The sequence below is a fragment of the Bubalus bubalis genome, chromosome 2 (genome assembly GCF_019923935.1).
Source record: "Bubalus bubalis isolate 160015118507 breed Murrah chromosome 2, NDDB_SH_1, whole genome shotgun sequence".
NCBI classification, from domain to species: Eukaryota; Metazoa; Chordata; class Mammalia; order Artiodactyla; family Bovidae; genus Bubalus; species Bubalus bubalis.
In genome coordinates, this window is record NC_059158.1 from 38107275 (window position 1) to 38125271 (window position 17997).

The window sequence follows — 17997 nt, forward strand, 5'->3', positions numbered from 1 at the left end:
ACTCTCTATTATTTTCTGCAAATCTACTCAAGCCCTCCCTTCTCACTCAGGTTTAACTCTAAAGAATCCACCCATTGCTCTGCTCTTTCCTCCCCCCTCAAAAGGGCTGCAGAGGAGGGGGCACCAGGACGCTTGCCCCCTCAGCACCTGCCTGACCTGTCTGAATAGGGTCCTGCAGGCCCACTCCTCTGCCCACCCACTTACTGTCTGTGTAGCCCTAGAAGGGGAGCATAGTGGTAATGAGCCAGAACTCAGGTTGCTCAAGTGCAGATCCCAGCACCATTGACCGGCTATGTTTTCTTTGGCAAATTAGTTTGCCTCCCTGTGCCTCTGTGTCCCCATCTGAAAATGTAAATAATAGTAATTTGCCTCCGAAGGTAGTTGCAGGGATTAAGTTAGTGGGTTAGTGGTCTTGTACATGGTGGTCAGGGTCATGCCTGGCTCCCAGCAAATGCTGTGTAAGTAGCAATAACTACTCACCTTCTCAATGAGATTATTAAAATAACCCTTCTTCTGTGTGCAAAAAAGGGAAACTTCCACACTGTTCATGGAAATATAAACTGGTATAGCCACTGGAGAAGGCAATGGCACCCCACTCCAGTACTCTTGCTTGGAAAATCCCATGGATGGAGGAGCCTGGTAGGCTGCAATCCATGGGGTCGCTAAGAGTCAGACACGACTGAGCGACTTCACTTTCACTTTTCACTTTCATGCATTGGAGAAGGAGATGGCAACCCACTCCAGTGTTCTTGCCTGGAGAATCCCAGGGACAAGGGAGCCCGGTGGGCTGCCGTCTATGGGGTCGCACAGAGTCGGACACGACTGAAGTGACCTAGCATAGCATAGCATAGCCACTGTGGAGAACAGTATGGAGGGCCCTTAAAAAGCTACAGCTAAAACTATCATACAATCCAGCAATCCTGCTCCTGGGCATATATCTTCAGAAAGCCATAATTCAAAAAGATACATGCAGCTGCATGTTCACAGCAGCACTGTTGACAATAGCCAGGACATGGAAGCGGCCTAATGTCCATCAACAGAGGACTGGAGAAAGAGCTGCGATATGTAAACACACAATGGAATATTACTCAGCCATAAAAATGAATGAAATCATGCATTTGCCGCACCATGGATAGACCAAGAGATTATCATACTAAGTGAAGTACGTCAGAGAAAGACAAATACCATATAATATCACTTGAATGTGGAATCTTAAAAAATGATACAAATGAACTGATCTATGTAAGTCTTTCTGTTTGATCTACAAAGCAGAAAGACTTACATAGAAAACAAACTTAAGGTTCCCAAGAAGAAAGGTGCGGAGGGAATAAACTAGGAGTTTGGGATTAATATATACACACTACTATAGATAATAAAGATTATCAACAAGGACCTACTGCATCGTACAAGGAACTCTAGTCAGTGTTCTATAATAACCTATATGGGAAAAGAATCTGAAAAAGAATAGATATATGTATATGTGTAACTGAATCACTTCCCTGTACATCTGAAACTAATACAACATTGTAAATCAATTAGATTCCAATATAAAATAAAAATATGTTTAAATGAAAAAAATGTTTAAATGCAACAAATACAATCAATGATGAATATGCAACAACAGAATTAATAAAAGTTTAAAATTAAAAAAAAAAACCTCTTCCAACACCATCCACTCCCTTTTCCCTCCTCCTATCTTCCACATAGACTTATCACCATACGAGATGCTATATATATTATTTTCTATCTCTCCCTGTTTGTCCATCATTTTCTTGTCCATCATTCATCGTGTATCCACAGGGCCCAGAATTACTGCCTAGCACACAGCAGACCCTGTAATAAAGGATGAATACAGGAACTTTTCTTACTAATTGTATAACCTTAACCACGTTACATGGGCTTCCCAGGTGGCACAGTGGTAAAGAACCCACCTGCCAATGTAGGAGGCGCAAGAGACACAGGTTCAATCCCTGGGTTGGGAAGATCCCCTGGAATAGGAAATAGCAACCCACTCTGGTGTTCTTACCTGGGAAATCCCATGGACAGAGGAGCCTGATGGGCTACAGTCCACGGGGTTGCGGAGTTGGATACTACTGAGCACCACCATCAGCATAAGCAAATTATGTAACTCCACACACCTCAGTCTACTCATCAGGAAAATGGGGCTGACATGAGGATGAAATGAGACAACATTTGCGAATATGTCCTCTCCAGTCCTTGGTTCATGGTGGATGGATGCCAGCTGATCTGGGAGGACCAGCCTCAGCCTAGCTCAGGCAGGGCCTGCAATGGTTAATCCCCAAATCTCTTCCCCTGTGGCAAGGCAAGGCTGGACTGCAGGACCACTGGCAGCTGTCCAGGTGGCAGAGAGATGTCAGAGGTGGGCGCCTATGGAGCTGCCCTGGTCCTGATGCAGGGTCCTGACCCAGGCAGCTGGAGTCTCTCCCCACCCCCTCCTGCTGGGAGACACCGCCTGGGCTTAGAGCATTTCGGGTGTAGAAGCCAAGTGGTGGGAACCTCCGCCTGCCTGGGTCCCACGCCACATCCTGGCCTTGGGGGAAGTGGGCCCAAGGCTGGGCCTGACTTCCCAGCCGTTCCCAGGCGGCCTGCTCTCCTGCAGGCCCAGCTGGGCGGACTGAACCGGAGGCCCACAGGGGCAGGTCTGTCCCTCAGCACTGCCTCGGCCCCACCCCTGAGGAGGCAGACACAGGCCTCAGTAAGGAGGGTCCGTGTTCACGGCTCAGCTCTGTCAGCCCTGAGTCCTACCCACCTTCCCAGCCTGGGGGAGGGAGTGTGTTCAAAGGCAGATGAGCCTCAAGTGGCCAAATTGCAGAGAGGACACAGAGGAGCTGACTCCAGCCAGGGTCTTCTCCCATTTCCCCCAGTTTTCCAGCTTTCCAGCAGCTTCCCCAAGAGTTCACCCTGCTCCAAGACTCACCCAGAAAGAGAGGAGAACAGATGTGCAAGCTGAGCATGGATGGGGAAGATGGATAAATGAAACCAAGCGTTTACCCCATGGCTCATTAATTCCGCAGTCACATGTGGAAGCCCCATTCTGTGCCAGGCACAGCATGCTGCAGGGGTGTGGTCATGAATAGAAGGCAGAACTGTGGACTTCCCTGGTGGTCCAGGGTAAGACTCCATGCCCCCAGTGCAGGGCAGGTGGCGGGGGAGCCTGGCTTCAATCCTTGGTCAGGAAACTAGACCCTACAAGCCCAGGCTGCAACCGAAAGACCCAGCATGCTGCATTGGAAGGACTGACGCCGAAGCTCCAGTACTTTGACCACCTGATGCCAAGAGCCAACTCACTGGAAAAGACCCTGATGCTGCGAAAGATTGAAGGCAAGAGGAGCAGGGGGTGACAGAGAATGAGATGGTAGGCTGGCATTACCAAGTCAATGGACATAAGTTTGAGCAAGCTCCGGGAAATAGTGAAGGACAGGGAAGCCTGGGGTGCCACAGTTCATGGGGTTGCCAAGAAGTGGACACAACTTAGTGACTAAACAACAAAATACTGCAACAAAGACTCCGCAGCCAAATACATAAATATTAAAAAAAAAATATATATATATATAGACCTGGTTATCAAAAAGGCTCTCGGTTGGTCAGGGAAAAAAGGTCCACAGTTAAGCAGGTTGGGGAGAGGGCAGAGTTGTGCAGGGCATGGTGGGAATCTAGGGGAGGGGTCTCTAACAAGCCCTGGGGAAGGAGGGAGGGCTGAGAATCTGCAAGGTTGATACCAAGGTGCTTCTGGCAGGCAACATCTTGGGGAAGAATGCAGGGACTGATGAATGGAGCAAGGATACCCCTCACCAAGAGGCCAGCTCAGAATAGCCTTGGAGGGGGGCACCAGCCTCAGCTCCCATCCTCTTGATCTTCCGGGACTTTCACTAGAAAGTACGCTTCCGCGAAGGCAGGGACATGGTCAGGTGGCTCCTCAGAGCTTAGAACCGTGATCACACATGGGAGGCACTCAGCAAATGGACCTGGAAATGCTGGAGCGTAAACAAACTCACTCCTGACGCTCAGCAACCCCTTCTCTCCTCTGATCCTCCTGGCCTTCATGCAAGCTGGCATTGCCCAGGTTTCTCTTGATGAGCATGGAAAGTTTGACCCACTAGAACTCTCTAACTGGTACCAAGTTAAGTTGTCTCCTCAGCCTCCAACACAGGTGCTCATCACAGGCACAAACTGTCTGGTTTTCCCCAAGTGCTGCTGGAATCCCAGGCCACTGGGGACGATGCCAGGAAGAACTGAGAGCTGTCACACCTCGGTCCCTAGAGAAGGACAGCACAGTGCGGCCTCCTACACCAGCCCCGGGCTCCCTGCACGCCCATCAGCCCAGCTCTCAGCCCCTTGCACAGAAGGGTATGGGGGAACAGGGGACTGATTAGCATGCTCTGTTCAGACACCACTGTGGAGCTGGGCCCTGGGGAGATGGCCCAAACACAAACCACTCCTGCCTGCTTGCTTCTCAGTGGAAAACCACAAAGAGCCCAGGTTCCCTTCACTTGTCATTCGGCCAATGTTTAATCAAGACCTACCTACTCTGTGCTAGAACCTGTCACTGGGACTAGGAAAGCCCAGTCCAAGCTCCTGGAATCCTTGCCTTCTGGAAGCTCCTGGTTTAGTGAGAGCCAAGCAGAAGAGTGGTTTTCAAGCAACCTGCTAAGCGCCTCATCACCAGCAGGTCTGCCTGGCAGGGGAGAAGAACTTCATCTCCCTAAAACCAGGGGGAGGGGGCGGGAGACTCTATAGAAGTGGGGGCAGTGTTTGAACTGAGCCTTGAGGGAGGGCTAGATACCTCACCAGGTATCAATCTTCAGGCGGAGGGGACGGAGGGCAAGGGTGAAGATATGGCCGGTGAGAGGAGGGGCATGCAGAGATGTGTGTGGCCAGACCTGAGAAGTAGCCCGGGGCTTGGTCTTGAGAGGACCACCCTCCTTGGTCTCTGAAACTGGGTTTGGGATTTTCCAAACTCTCCTTAGGTCCACTAAGAGGATCCACGCTCAGACCAAGGAGGTCAAAGGGAAGCACAGAGAGACAGAGGCCCTGAATGGCAGCCCAGGCTCACGCCCCACAATCAGCCAGGCACAGGGGTGTCTCAGTGGACCCCCACTCAGAGAGCCAAGGCAAAAGGGCCACTGTTCTCTGGAGTGACCAAGTGCCATTCCACAAGCTCAGGTGCAAAATTCTGACCCTGGGAAAGACTACTCTATTCTGCTTCTGGATGGTTCCACCTCCTTCCCCTCCCTCCCCACTCCCCCAGCCTGTGGGTGAGGAACTGGACTCCTCTCTTCTCTGATTATCCTGCAGGGGGCTCCCTCAAGGATTTTGGAAAGCATGGGATTTTTTTAAATTTATTTATTTTTAATTGGAGGATAATTGCTTTATAATTTTGTGTTGCTTTCTGCTGTATATCAACATGAATCAGCCATAGGTATACATATGTATCCTCCCTCTTAAACCTCCTTCCCACCCTCTAGGTTGTTACAGAGCACTGATTTGAGCTCCCTGCATCATACAGCAAATCCCCACTGGCTATCTATTTCACATATGGTGACATGTATGTTTCCATGCTACTCTCTCACTTTGCCCCACCCTCTCCTTCCCTTCCTGTGTCCACAAGTCTGCTCTGTCTGCGTCTTCACTGCTGCCCTGCAAACAGGTTCTCCAGTACCTCTTTCTAGATTCCATATATATGCATTAATACATGGTATTTGTTTTTCTGTTTGACTTGGCTCTGTATAATAGGCTCCAGTTCATCCACCTCATTTAGAACTGACTCAAATTCAGAGAAGCACAGGATGCTGAAAGTGGAGGTGACTATCCTTTTCAAGACCACTTTATAGAGGAGAAAACTGAGGCCTGAGAAGCAAGGCCACTTGCCCCTGGGAAAAAGCAAACTCATGAGAGCCCACGGCTAGAATTCCATTCTCAAATTCTCAGCAGCAGACAAATCCTGGTTTGGTTCTTCAGTTCTTGGTTTCCTCTAGTTTCTACTGAAGACAGTGTATATAAAACAGCAACTACAAAAATGTAGTAAATAAAAAAACTCTGAAAATCTTTACCCAGATTCCTCAGTGAATACTTCCCTAAAGACTGTGAATCCTGTGAGGGCCTTTCCCTTTGGAAGATATTCCCTAATATTCTAGAAACAAATTCACAACTTCTTTTGGTCTTTATCTCAAATGTTCTCTTTGAAGCCCGGAGGATGTTTAGAAACTCTTTAAAGAAGAGACGGTCTTCCCGATAGTCAGTCCAAAAAGTTCTGACCTGCCAAGTCAATGTTATAGAAAGCTGTGACTTCGCACACAATTAGCATTATTCATCTACCATCAGTACACTGTCTCATATTCCACGCCTGATTTTAAGTATATTTTTCTTAATTAAAAAAATTTTTTCCTCAATTTTTGCATGCAAATGGTCCTAAGGCAAAATGAGAAAAATTAGCAACAGAAGTTGAAAGCAAACAAATCCACCTGATGTCCAGGGATTTGGGAGTTTGGGGAGGATCAGGTGGCATTTTGAATAGGTCTTCCAGGAAATAAGAGCTATTGATCATATCAGCTATACAACATAAGGACTGATTTGGAAATTAAAAGGGAAAATGAGTGGGTGGGGGGCGGGAAGCAAGGGAAAGAGGGAAGAAATAAAAAAACAGAGAAAGATCTGAAACTCCCCCTCAAAATCTCAAATGACTTGTGTCCCACTTTACAGCACCACAAGGATTCTCACTTTTTGAGAGACGTGCTTTCCCCAAATGACCCCACCTTCCTGCAGAACATGGCCTTCCCTGTGAGTGAAGCAGTCATTACCTGGGGACAGCAAGGAGCCCTGAGATTCCCCAGGGGATAAAGGCAAGGGTCTCAAAAGTCAAAAAATATCTGCCACCAACTGTTGATCATTTGGACAGTTAAACCAGATACGGAGACCCTACAACCCTACAACCCCTTCTTCCCCAGGCTGAGCAGAAGCTAATCACGTCTTAGTTATTCCTCCCCAGCATCTTTTCAGGGAGCCAGATACCTGGCCAGCAGGCAGGATGGAACAAGACAGACATACAGTCGGGGAGGAAGCCAGGTTCCCTGAGCCAGGCCGGGTATGCATATGTCTTATCCAATATCTGGAACATCCCTGGTGGCTCAGACAGTAAAGAATCTGCCTGCAGTGCAGGAGACTCAGGTTCGATCTCTGGATTGGGAAGATTGTTCTTCTGGAGAAAGGAATGGCTACCTACTTTATTATTCCTGTCTGGAGAATTCCATGGACAGAGAAGCCTGCTGGGCTGCAGTCCACAGGTCACTAAGAATTGGACACGACTAAGCAACGACTGAGCGACTGAACTTAACTGAAGCAACTAACACTTTATCCAACGTTTACACACACCTACACCTTCTGGACACACATTCTATGCGTGCCTCATCCCCATTTCCCACTAGAAACCAGGTTCACAAAGGCCACATGATTTTCCCTGGACTGTTGAGTAGCGGTAGAGCAGGACTGGGTCTCCATCCTGCCGTCCTCTGCCCAAGGGCAGCAGGACCACCGCATGCAGTGTCCAGGCTGGGCAAGAGAATCCCACTTCCACGGAGCTGTGTGACTTCACGGTGGCTGCAGGGCCAGCACATCTGGAAGCGAAGGCACAGGCTGGCCCCTCAGCAGCAACACCTGATGCAGCTGTGCTCCTGTACTGCCCAGAAGCCCAACTCCGATCCCCGCAGATGTCAAATGACACTTCTGTCAGGGAAGAGCTCTGGTGGAGGCTCGGCATTACTACCAAATACCCTAGAGAGTGTGGGCAAGGAAGAGGGTGGGCTGGGCAGCTTCTGCAGCAACAGATTGATATTTAGCTACATTTCCCTTAAGAAAAGATACCCTTTTAAATTCACACCAAGGCTCTGCATAGGTGAGCAACAGCCCTGACTAGGGGTTTCCCCCTTGGCAGGTCAGCCCAGTTAAAGCCATCCCCAGACCACCTCAGGAAGCTGGAATAACCTGGTTCTGGAGAAGACGACTGGCAAATTCCGGGCTCTCGAATCCTCTTCTGCTACTCTCATCCCTCTGGCTTGGATCCATCCTCCATCTGTTCAGAAAACACCCTGAGAAGGGCAGGTGGAGCAGAAATTCACACTCTGGGCCCTGCCTGGAGTCGGCTGCCCAGGATGCAATTTCAGAGCATCTTCTCTTGCTGAGAAGGCACGGCAGCACCTCTCCGGCTCACCTTGCCCACAGAAGCTGGGAGGCCTTTCCTGCACGCTGACATGCACCTTCTGCCCTGAATCTGCAGAACCATCGCAGCAAGGGATTCAGGGCTTGTTTTCTTAATTAACTGAAAATGCTAACACAGGAGCCCGGGAGTTGGCAGGGGCCTGGCCTTCAGCGGCTACCAGAGAAATTTTTGCTTTGAAATCAGGATCTCTCGTGTCCCCACTTGGGCCCCTCACAGGATGTCAAAACAAACAGGGTCACCTGATCACGGGGTGCAGGGAATGGGGAGGCTCAGGTTACAGGCCCAGAGATGGATTTGGCTCTGGGATGTTTCAGGGCCTGACATGTGACGAGGTCTTGATTTCCCAAAATGGCTCAGCTAGACCCCAGAAAGCCACCAGCTGTGGCAGGGCCTCTGGAAGTGGGGAAGGGACAGGTCATGAGCCTTTGTGCCAACAGGACTTCCTGCCTGCCTGCTGCCTGGCAGGCACGGAGCCAGGGAGGAGGGAGGCAGTGGAAATAGCCAAGTCTATCGATTCCTGCCCTTGAAGAGATACAGTGAGGGACAAATTACTAAAGTGCAGGGTGTGAAGGCAAGTATGAAATGACAGTCACAGAGGAGAATTCGCTGTGTTGGAGAGGGTTGAGGGGTGCAGTCATGGCAGGACACAAAGAGGAAACAGCTGACCTGAACTAGGAGTCAAAATCTTATGAGTAAATAGGACTGGGTGGTGGGGGGCGGGGCGGTGACTGGGGGTACTGCACAGGCAGGGGTTCAGAGGCAGGGAAGAGACGAGTAAGTTCAAGGAAGGGCAGGCTGGGTGGAGTGGCTGGAGAGTGGGGCTCATGGGAGGGATGAGAGGGACGCAGTGCCGAAGCTGGGCCCAGAGATGTAGAAGCGGGTGGGTGCAACACGTTAAGGAGTCCAGCTGGCCACGGGGAACCAACTTATTAGAGTCAAGTGAGAGTGACGGAGACCTTGTGAACCCCAAAGTCAAACTCTGTGCTCTCAGGACTTCCCAGCTCGCCGACTCCTAATGCAGGAGCTGGATGGGGCCAGAGAGAAGTCTAGAGAAAGGAAGCCCAGGATGATCGGTCAGGATCCAGGGAAAGGACAGGAACCAGAGGATAAAGATAATGAGAGCATTGCTCACAGGGAGGTGTGACCACAAGTGACCTCACAGCAAGACCCAAGACCTCAGCAGGAAGAGGAAGAAGAACAAGAGGTGGACAAGGAGGAGGGGGCTGTCTGGGTCCTGGGTCTCGTCTCTGGCCACCTGCCCTTGGGGGCTCTCCGATACACACCGGGTGCCGGCCACCTGGCCCTATATCCAAGGGCCGAGGCTCAAGGCCAGCACAAGGCGCCTGCTCGTGTCCAGGGGGTCGAAATCTGGGTTGCATCCACAGTTCCGGATGTCAGGGAGCCTGCTCTGGCCTTCTCACCCAACGGCTGGACCCTGGGAGAGGTCTGAAGTTCTGGGGTGGCCAGAGAACACCCCTCTTTGGGGAGGAAACCACACAGCGCTCTCAGGAGGCTTGGCACTTTCCCTTCCCAGCCTCTGCACAAGCTGCCCCATCTGGAAAGACTTACAGAGGGGCATCCATTTGCTAGAGGTCAGAGAGGGTGTGTTGAAAATGGGGCTCCCTGCCCCTAATTCAGGGACTTTCCTCTTTCCTGACTTGCATGTTCCTCTCTGAATCTCTGGGCTGGGTCCCCCCTGATCCTGTGAGATCAGAAATGCACATTGCTTCACTCCCCCCACCCCAGACTGAGTCCAGTTCACTCTGTCCCGAGGGGGAGAAGGGATGTTAAACCATCTCTTCCCGGGATACCCTTACTGCACCTCCCCCTCCCTGCAGTAGAGTCAGGGTAGCCTTTCTTAATCTTTGGTATTTGGGCCTTCCAAGCACACAATGCAGAATCCAGTTTAAGAAACAAAGCATTAACGTTAAACACTATCATTTTAGGAAACCACTTGGGGCCAACTCGCACAGAAGCATAAACTCGGGGACGAAAACCTCAGGCCAGCAGTAGGTTCTGTGATGCCTATTCAGATGATTCAGAATGAATGCATTCATTTTTAAGATTATTATTAAAGTGAAAACAAAATGAAACATTTAAGGCAAAGAACATTCTCAAGCAGAGTTCTCAACACAACTCTTTCCCCAGGGTCGCTGGGTTCATCTGAAAGACTCTGCCTGGGGCTGAGGACTGGGCTGTGGGGTTAGGCTGGTCAGGCTTTCCCCAACCTAGCGCCCAACCATGTCTTCAGTGCCCCTCAGAATCACTGGCACACAAAAGGCTCTCGGGCTCAACATTTTTAAACCAACACAGGAATGAACCATTGAATAAGAGAAGATTTTCAAGTCCTGATTCTGCAATTTACCAGCTCTGTGTCCTCAGGCAAGGGCCTTCACCTCTCTGAGCCTCAGTTTCTTCATCCATAAAAATCTCCAGGGACTTCCCTGGTGGTCCAGCGGCTAAGACTCTGCACTCCCAATGCAGAGGGCCCTGGTTTAAACCCTGGTCAGGGAACTATATCCCACATGCCGCAGATAAGTGTTCACATGCCTCAACTGAAAGATCCCACAAGACCCAGCACAGCCAAATAAATAATAAAATAAATATCTTTCTAAAAAAATCTCCAAAACTCTTCATGACTCAAACAATCACTGCGAGGATGAAACGAAACGGTACCCCAAAAGCCCTTGGCATTATGACTGGCACATTCAAGCTACAGAATAAATGGTAATTATTATTGTCACTTGTCAAAGACAGCTTTAATCTCGTATCCAAAACATCTTTCCAGATCTTCACACCCTGCCAACTCCATCATGGCATTTTTTTTTCCAATCTCAGTAAACCCTCAGCCACAGCCTGGCACAAGATGGAACAGAGGAAAGGACTCTCGGAGCAGAATTTGGCAGCGAGCATCTCTGATCTGGAGCTCAGGGACTGAACCTGCTTCTGTAGCCTGCATCCTCTGTGGGGGTCACAGACCCCAGCCCTCCCAACTATACCTGGGCATTCTCAGCTAGGCAGCTCACCTGTGCCCAGGCCTCAGGAATAGGGCTGGGGGACCTGCAAAGTGGGGAGGTACCAGCTCAGTCCCATTCTGCCAGAGGACCCCTCCCCCATGCCTTCTCAGGCTCAGCTGGGCCAGCATGGGCCTCCCCCCAGGGCAACGTTCCCAGGCTTCAGAACAACAGGCCTTCATTCTTCCCAACCCTGGGCAGACCTGCCTCCTCCCGCTCCAGCCCTGCCTGCTGTCACTCACGGGCAGCTGACCAGGCCCAAGGGCCCTGGAGACCAAGCCCAGGGCCTGGTCTGTCCCCTTGCCCCTGAGTCCCCAGCTGAGACAGAATCACGGTGTCACACACTGCCTTTGGCCTGGGGCATCTTCGCACACAGCCCTCCCAGGCCACACTTTGTTTTCCCCAAATGAGAGAAAACTGACATCTGCCCCTCCTTGATCTTCACCCCTTGGGCCTGGCTCCAGATGTTTCCAGATGTCAATCCTCAGCTCCCTGCCTCAGGGATGACAACCACTAGGAGGAGGGGTGGGGCTGGCCCCAAGTCCAAGGCTCCCTACCCACTGGGAATCCCAGCCCTGCACCCCTCCATCTCCTTCCCACATTTACCCATCAGATTCCATCCAGCAAGAATCACCAGACTCAATCCCAAAACTGCAATCCACAATCGGAGGTTTCTCTCACTTCCCAAGTTTATCCAGCTATTTTCTAACTTTCTTTTTAGGGATCCTGAGCTCAGTCTTTAAGAATGATCCTTGTATGTCCCAGAGCCAGGGCAGAGGGATGGGAGCCCAGGACTGCAGTGGGGGGCTCTGGCCAGAAAGTCCTTTCTTGGGCATGGATTCCTGGGGGTGTGCACTTGATGCAAAGCAGCCTCCTTCCTAGGGAGGGTCCAGCCCACAAATCCAGCCCAGGAGGGTCCCAGCTGCAGCCTGAGGAGGCACCCAGCAGGGGAGGCAGGGCTACCAGTGCAGTACACAGCTTGTGGCTGCTTTCTTAAAGGGACAGCCCGCCTGGAAAGCCCATGGGGAGAAACAGACACAGGAAGGAGGCTGTGGGGATGGTGGAGCTACTCAGGGAAAAGCTGGCAACAAGCACTAGGACCCTGGCTTGTTCACAAACCTAATCCTGGGACTTAACAGGCTTGACCTTCTCCTGCTGTGTAGGACAATGAGACAGAAAGACAGTTCTCACAGGCAGAGTTCTCCACCTGCAACCACCCCCCAAACCTCCCCCTCCCGGGGGCTGGACTCACCCAGAGGGCAGTACAAAAACCCAAGACAAATGTGAACCACTTACTGTGTGCAAGGCCCCTTCCTATGTCCTTTGCACCAAAGAAGTTATTTGGTCTCCGCTCTTGAGTGTGTACACATGCCAGTGATGCCCGTGGTGCCGGGGTAAAGAGCCCGCCTGCCAGTGCAGGAGACGTAAAAGACGCAGGTTCAGTCCCTGGGTCGGGAAGGTCCCCTGGAGGAGGGCGAGGCAACCCACTCCAGTGTTCTTGCCTGGAGAATCCCATGGACAGAGGAGCCTGGAAGGCTACGTCCACAGGGTTGCCCAGAGTTGGACACGACTGAAGCGACTTACACACACACTTGAGTGTGGAGATACTGTTATTTTCATTGTTCCGATTTTACTGATGAAAAAATTTGAGGCCTAGAGAGAAAACTGCCAACCTTTGCAGGTAGTGAATGGAAATATTTTGGGTTTGAACATACCTGGTTCTATTCAACCAGTTTTCCCTAAAGGGGTCTAGGGGAACCTCCCTATATCAATCGACAATGCAGATGAAGCTCCTACTAGGGTCAGGTTCACACAGTGAGAAACGTGCAAGACAAGGTGAAGTGAAGTTCGCTCAGTCGTGTTCCACTCTTTGTGAGTCCATGGATTGTAGTCCATGGAATTCTCCAGGCCAGAATACTGGGTAGGTAGCCTTTCCCTTCTCCAGGGGATCTTCCCAACCCAGGGATCAAACCCAGATCTCCCACATTGCAGGCGGATTCTTTACCAGCTCAGCCACGAGGGAAGCCCAAGAATACTGGAGTGGGTAGCCTATCCCTTCTCCACGGGATCTTCCTGACCCAGGAATTGAACCAGGGATCTCCTGCATTGCAGGCAGATTCTTTACCAACTGAGCTATGAGGGAAGCAAGACGAGGTATCTACCCTCAAAATGCTCGCTGTAAGTAATTACGCAAATAGCAGCATCAAACTTGTCTGGAAGGTAGAATTTTTTTTCTGTATTTTTTCCTTCTTCTTTACTGTTTTCCTACTCTTTCTAAAATAAGCACTTTTTCCTTAAAGAGTCGGACATGACTTAGCAACTGAAAAAATTTTAAAGAGAAAACTTTAAAATAAGATTCTGCCTCCTATCTCCTACTTTAATATTTCAAATGACCAGACGAGAGCAGGGAGACCTCTCTATTCCATGTGGAAGTTCTAAGAGGTAGGAGAGTAGCAAAATGAATACGACAGTGCGGCAACTCTAATGAAATCTGCATTTTTCCCATTATCAATCTACAGGTAGCTTTTCAATAGAATTAGAGCAATAGCATTTTTTTTCCAGCCAAAACTGAAATTAGAAAGTTTTTCCACATCTGGTAATTAAAAGAAAACAAAACCCAGCGAACACCCAACTCCTATGCTATTCCAGACCCTTCACAATGTGATCACCAGCCCTTCACAATGTGATCACCAATGCCCTGCTGCTCTCCTCTCACTTGGTCCCATTCGCCTCACCCAGCAGCCAGGTTAGACTTCCCGAGGTCTCCCTAAGCCTAGCCAGCACTCTGACCCTTGCTTGTGCAGAGCCTTCTGCCTATGGTGCCCTTCGCTTCCTCCTACAAAGTCTTGACACTACGACCCAGCTTGTAGTCACTGCTCCTACGGAGGCTTCCACCCTGACGAGCACAGTCGATTGATCCCTTCTCTGAGCTCCTATGAGCTTTGCCCATCCAGAGCTTGCTGAGATCTGGCATCATGGTGTATTCTAATGAACTTACTGTCTCTGTTCACTTTTCCATTCCTAGCACCAAAATCGGAGAAGGCAATGGCACCCCACTCCAGTACTCTTGCCTGGAAAATCCCATGGATGGAGGAGCCTGGTAGGCTGCAGTCTGTAGGGTCGCTAAGAGTCGGACATGACTGAGCGACTTCACTTTCACTTTTCACTTTCATGCATTGGAGAAGGAAATGACAACCCACTCCTGTGTTCTTGCCTGGAGAATCCCAGGGACGGGGGAGCCTGGTGGGCTGTTGTCTGTGGGGTCGCATAGAGTCGGACATGACTGAAGCAACTTAGCAGCAGCAGCACCAAGATATCTATGGAATAAGGCAGCACACGATGATACTTTTTTTAAGGGGGCTATTGTGATCCTCTAGTTTCTGATTGAAAGAAACAAGGCCCTTCAGAGGAAACAGTCCTTTTATTTTTTTAATATTTATTTGGCTGCGTTGGGTCCTACGTGCACCACGTGGGGCAACGCAGCACATGGATTCTCCAGCTGGGGTGCACAAGCTTAGCTGTTCCACAGCATGTGGGATTTTAGTTTCTGGACCAGGGACTGAACCTGCATCCTCTGCATTTCACAATGGACTCTTAGGGAAGAGGACCCCTGCTGCTGCTGCTGCTGCTGCTAAGTCACTTCAGTCGTGTCCGACTCTGCATGACCCCATAGATGTCAGCCCACCAGGCTCTCCTGCCCCTGGGATTCTCCAGGCAAGAACACTGGAGTGGGTTGCCATTTCCTTCTCCAATGCATGAAAGTGAAAAAGTGAAAGTGAAGTCGCTCAATTGAGTCCGACTCTTAGCGACCCCATGGACTGCAGCCCACCAGGCTCCTCCATCCATGGGATTTTCCAGGCAAGAGTACTGGAGTGGGGTGCCATTGCCTTCTCCGAGAGGACCCCTAGGGAGGTTCTGATATTAATGAATGTTTGGACAGCATGTATAGCTTTCCAGGTCCTTTCTCAAATATTATCTCACTTGAGCTACAAAACAACTGGTTGGGGTGGGTACTGGAAGCATCAGATATGAATACTGCAACGGCAAGTCGTGTTGAGGTCCTTAAAACTCTGCTCTTTGGATGTTAGGTTTGCCTGGATGGCCATAAAGGGCTGGCCTGGCTCCCAGACCCCACTTTTAGGTAAGATGGATGGTTCCCATCTCCCAGTCCTGTCCTCTGCATGCTTCCCAGAACTCCATCCAGCTCGACACATCCTCGTCCTGGGCTCCCCCACCAACCGGGAAGGGGGATGGTGCTTCCGAGCTGGGCTGAAGAAGGGATTCTCTCTGGGCTCATGAACACAGCATGGGCAGAGCACTAACGAGGCCACAGCTTCAAATGAGAACCCAGAGTGATCCTGCCAGTTTCAATGAGGAGAACCTTGTTATGCAGCCCCCACTGGACCCAACCAGTCAGCCAGTCCACAAACCCTGGCTCTGGAGGGGGCGGGTCACTAGGAGAGGCTGTGGACCAAAGATGCCCAGAACGTTGGATCCAGAAGGAAACTTAGAGATCCCAGGGCTCAGTGCCCCTCTAGATAGCTGGGGAAACCAGGCCCAGACTAGGGAGGGACTTGTCAGAAGTATAGCGAGCGTGAGTGGCAAAGTGAGGGCTAACAATTCAGCCTGTTCTCATCCAAGCAAGAAAAAACACAACCTGAAGACTCTGTACTAAAAGAAAGCCACAAAGGCCAAATTACTGTTTCAGGATATTCTTCAAGTACACAACATGCAAGGATTCTTGAATGCAACACCACACACAGAAAACAGTAAAGGAAATAGTAAAGAAGTAACAGAGGAAGATGTTTAGTAACAATCTTAAAATTTAGTACCCCTGGAGGCCCAGACGTGTCATAACCCAACCCTCATAACCTTTCCTGTGAGCAAAGAGGGAAGGCAGGTCTCAGTCTAAAACTAATTCCACATCAAAAATAAACAAACAACCCAATCAAAAAGTGAGCAGAGATCTCAATAGACATTTCTCCAAAGAAGACATACAGATGGTCAAAAAGCGCATGAAAAGACGCCCAGCACTGCTAATTATTAGAGAAATGCAAATCAAAACCACAATGAGGTTTTATCTCACACTGGTCAGAAGGGCCAGCATTGAAAAGTCTACAATTAATAAATGCTAGAGAGAGTGTGGAGAAAAGGCAAGCCTCCTACACTGTTGGTGGGAATGAAAATTGGTACAGCCACTACGGAGAACAGTATGGAGGTTCCTAAAAAACTAAAAGAAGAGTTGCCATATGATCCAGCAATCCCACTCCTGGGCATGTATCTGGAGAAAACCATAATTTGAAAGGATACACGCCCCCCTTCACGTTCATTGCAGCGCTGTTTTCAATAGCCAAGACATAGGAGCAACCTAAATGTCCGGCGACAGAGGATTGCATAAAGAACATGTGGTACATTTGTACAATGAAATACTACAACAGGCATAAAAAATGAAATAATGCCATTTGCAGCAACGTGGATGGACCCAGAGATAATCACACTAAGTGCTGTAAGTTAGAGAAAGACAAATATCATTACATCACTCATACGTGGAATCCACTCTTTAAAGGGATGCAAATAAACTTATTTACCAAACAAAAACAGACTCAGAAATCACAAAAGCAAACTTGTGGTTACTCAAGGGGGAAAGACGGGGGTGAGGGATAAATCAAAAGTTCAGAATTAACATATATGCACTATGATATATAAAATAGAAAACCAATAAGGGCCTACTATATAGCAGAGGGAACTCTACCCAATATTCTATAATGACCTAGATGAGAAAGAATCTGAAGAAGAATGGATATATGTGTATGTGTCACTAATTCACTCTGCTGTAAACCTGAAACTAACACAATATTGTAATCCAAGGGGCGGTCTAGTCACTCAGTCGTGTCCAACCCTCGTGGCCCCATGGACTATAGACCGCCAGGCTCCTCTGTCCGTGGGATTTTCCAGGCAGTGTACTCGAGTGAGTTGCCTTTTCCTTCTCTAGGGGATCTTCCCCACCCAGGGATTGAATTCAGGTCTTCTGCATTGCAGGCAGATGCTTTACTGACTCAGCCACCAGGGAAGCCAGGTTAATCAGGTATACTCCAATAAAATAAAACAACTGAAAAATAAAACGATTTCTACATCAACTTTGCAGAAGGCATTAGAATGGGGACCGCGTAGACTGAGGCTTTCTTTCATCCTCAGGTAACAGAATTCACAGCTGTGATCATTACTGATACTTCATCAAATATCACTGGTTTCCACTCCTCCCTCCAGGCACATAATAGACCGTACATCCTGGACTCTTGCATCTGAGTGGAGCCATGTGACTAATCCTGGCCCATGACTTGACAGAAGATGCTGAGTGCTAATGATGGTTAATTATGATGGTTAATTTTATGTGTCAACTGGGTCTGACCATGGTATGATCCCAGATATTTGATAAAACTAGATGTCTGCATGAAGGTAATTTTTTTTTTTACATAGGATAAACATTTACACTGGTAGACTTTGCGTAGAGCAGATTACCCTCCATAATGTGGGTAGGCCTCATCTAATCATCTGAAATGAAATGGCCTTAAAGAAAAGACGGACATCCTCCAAGAAGGAATTCTGTTTCCAGACTGTCTGGATTTGAGCTGCATCACTGACTCTTCCTGGGGTCTCCAGCCTGCGGGGGCTTCCCTGCCCCCACAGTCAAGTGAGCCAGTTCCTTAAAATAAATAAATGACAGGAAGGAGGGAGGGTAAGTAGGGAGGA

General features: G+C 49.5%; 1 protein-coding gene and 1 non-coding gene across 4 annotated transcripts in view; one reads left to right on the forward strand and one right to left on the reverse strand.

Annotated features, from left to right (window-relative positions):
* Positions 1 to 17997, reverse strand: part of DAAM2 (dishevelled associated activator of morphogenesis 2) — a 135795-nt gene that overhangs the window by 87291 nt on the left and 30507 nt on the right. The window lies entirely within an intron of this gene.
* TRNAG-CCC lies at positions 10675 to 10747 on the forward strand. The gene has a single exon. It is a non-coding gene; the product is annotated as a tRNA-Gly (tRNA).